Below are 3523 nucleotides of genomic sequence, written 5' to 3'. Positions count from 1 at the left end.
CTCAAGGTTTGATGAGGTCACCCTTACTAAAGGTTGTGATTATCCTCACACCCGGTAGTTTCAAGAGTATTCTTTGTGCTACATAATTGGCCTCACACTTCGTCTCCCTTTTGAAGGGTCTTCATAGGAGGGTTTCCTTTTCACAATTAGCAATATTTGGAGGAACATGGAATAGGATAGGCAAGCTTTCCATTTCAATAGTTACAAGGATTTTACACTTCCCTATAAGTGATTGTGGGTGTCCCCTCATAGGGACTAAGAGTTGCATTAGTTGGTGTGAGCTCTAGTTGGCCTAGTAGGGTCCATGCTTCATAGGTCAAGATATTAAAATCAACTCCTTCATCAATGAGAGCATCAACACAGTGCTCTCTTTTTGTAGTGAGTTTGACCCTACGATAAGCATGTGGTATATGTCTTCATCTTTTGGGTCTTGGCTTATAAATTCAAGCCTTTTGATACATGTCATTGAGTCCCCAACTGCACAACCAAATGTTGATTCTCCACTGATGTCTTGGGTTGTCTGTGTAGTACCATTCAAGATGCATCTATCATCAAGACTGTCATGTCTATCATCCTCGCAGTTATAGCTTGATGTTGTTGCATTCCGCTTTGACTAGATGCGGTCTGAATGCAACTTATATGTGTTTTTGTGGTGTGGCCTTTTTACCCTTGTTGGCTAGATTGGCCCATTGAGGTTCTAGGGTCTCTGTTCATTGTCTTTTTTCACGTATGGTCTTTTAATTGTTGTTTTGCAAGTGCAAATCTATGATTGTGTAGAGCCACTACTACACTAGGATCTAATTTGGAGGACCTATCGCGGCGTACATTTTTCTGCAAGGCCGTTACGCTAAACACCATGTGCGATTTGAAGGACCATTCGTAGCCAAGTTTTGAACTACTTGCTCTAGATTTCAACTCGATGATAGGTCTATGATGTACTTTTGGCTCTATACGGTCTCTGGGTCGGTTTCAAGGTTTAGATGTGTCAAATCTGTATTCTATTCACCTACCTGATTTTGACAGTTTTCTGTCCGATTCTCAGAGGTTCGATTATGACAATTGGACATCCAATTTTGGGTTGGTCCGATCGACCGATCGGACAGTTCGAGTCCCAGTGGTCTGATTATGGATTGGTCCAATTTTTGTGTGTCCGATTTTTGTACGTCCAATTTGATAGGTGTCTGATTTTGGAGTGCCCAATTCTGAATGGCCCGATTTTCGTGCGTTTGATTTTTATGTCCGATTTTTGTGTGTTCGATTCTGGGAGTTCAATTTTGGGAATCGGACGTCCGATTATGGGGTGTCCGATTTTCTTGTGTTTGATTATGGGATGTCCAATTTTGGTTGGTTCGATTATGGAATGTCTAATTATGGGGTGTTCGATTTTCGTGCATCCGATCAGACATGATAGGTTTGTTCGAGTTCGAAAATCAAATCATCCAATTCATACCTTTCGGTATACATGATAATGGACAATCAATCATGAATGGGTAGCAACATCATTACGATAAAGAGTAGAAGGAAAATATAACCACTCCTAATTTGAAGGTTGACAATTCATCTCCTATAAAAGTAGAGGACTGGTTTGACAAATTGGAAATGTACTTTACTTTGTACGCATATGGCTCTTCGCTAAGAAGGATATGTCCATACTTAGTGGTGATATATGCCAAAGATTGGGCAAGTGTTCTTGACTTGGAAATCTTTCGAAAAATCAAAGATTGAGGTTTTTGTCTCATCTTTGGAGAAGGAGAAATTAGAAAGACTGTGGTATTCACTCAAGAAAGAGTTCAATTGATATAAGATTACTCAAACCAATTTCTAAACCTTTCAATGTATGTGGATGGTATCTCCGATGATGGGGAAAAACTCAACATATATCTTTGGACTTGATCTTGCTCTCCCTTCCAAAGTTGGCACAATCTAGCCCCCTTCAGTCCATGCTAATGTTCAATATGTTGAGAGATATAATCAAAACCACAAGAGTTTTTAAGCCTAAAACAAGGGGTTCTTTGTCTAGTGAGATTTCCAGTTACCCTATCGCTCTTGTGTCAAAACAAGACACTAATTTTAAGGTATATTGCTGAAGGAAAGCATGATAGTAAAAGGCCTATTGATAATGATACAAATTCTTTGCAAACTACTCAAAGCAAGTATCTTTCATATGAAGTTCTTCAAGAGATGTGCTTTAAAGGATTGTGTTTTAAGTGTGATGCAAAGTGGACAATTAACTAGAAGGAGAAGTACAAGACTACAAAGGTTGACATGATCATTATGCATGACTATAATAAAGACAATCTACATCAAATAATGGTCGCTCCAATTATTAAGGATATGCATGCAAACATGGAAGACACCTATGAAGAATATCATAATGCTTTTGACATGTTTCCTTTTGATCCGGGAGGTGGTGAGATACATGCTTTTGTGGGGGATACTTATGACATTAACGATGATTATTTTGATGAGTTTTCATTTGATCCAATGGCTATTTTACTTCAAGCATACCTACCTTAAGTGTGAAAATAGGAAGAATAGTGGTTTAAGTGTGAAAATAATAATAATACCATGTCACATTAACATAGGTATAAAAGGAGGGGACATGTAATTTTTCTCATCTTTTGATACATTAATACATTACTATCCTTCTTCTCATTACCTTGCTCTCGGCTTCAATGGCTTCTTACTTCTGTGTCTTTCTCTCTCCTATTCTAGTCTTTCTCTCTCCTCATCACTCTCTTTCTCTCACTTTTGCATTCCATCTCTCTCTTTTGTAGTCTTCTCTCTCCTCTTTCTCTCTCTTCAATTCACTTCTTGACAAGTGGTATCAAAGCATTGGTCTTTGATCCATTTTTTTTCTTCAGTCCAATTTTTCACCATAAAAACCAATTTCAGACGTCCAATTTTTCACCATAAAAACCAATTTCAGACAAGTACTACAGGTACTAGACATGGACAGTGACTAGCAGTGGCTTGTAGGACATCCACAATTAGATGAAGACTATATCTAGAGATCTTCAAGGATAGATATAGTGGTGAAAGGCTAAAATAGCAGGTTACCATCAGTTTTTCATGCAATTTTGAGGTAACTTGGTTTTAACCAAGCTTAGAAGGAAAATAAATTGTGGATACTTTTCAAGAGAGGTTTCTCTTTCCTCTTTCTTTAAGCTTTGATCAAGCTTTCATAGAGTTTTCAACAAAGATCTTCTTCTCCTTCACTGATCTTTGCTCCTCTTCAACAATGGCATGCATAGTGGCCTTCTAGGCATCAAATCCAACAGGTACAATACCATTTTCATGACTCTGTGGACAGCCATGTGTGTAGGAAGGCAGCCCAACATTTGCACTGAATTTCCAGCCTTGTTCATCAACAAATCTTCAACCAATTGATAGCACTGATGCTTCTAAATTATCATTGGCATTGTTTACTTCAAGTCTCTGATGATGTCTAGACTCCCAAATGAAGATCTATTTCTCATCCTTTTGCTCTCTTGAAACCCTAATAGAACAATCCATGGACAAC

This window comes from Lygodium microphyllum, chromosome 30 (genome assembly GCF_053477565.2).
Source record: "Lygodium microphyllum isolate KBCC chromosome 30, Lygodium_microphyllum_v1.1.10, whole genome shotgun sequence".
NCBI classification, from domain to species: domain Eukaryota; kingdom Viridiplantae; phylum Streptophyta; class Polypodiopsida; order Schizaeales; family Lygodiaceae; genus Lygodium; species Lygodium microphyllum.
Note: the sequence above shows the minus strand (reverse complement) of the source record.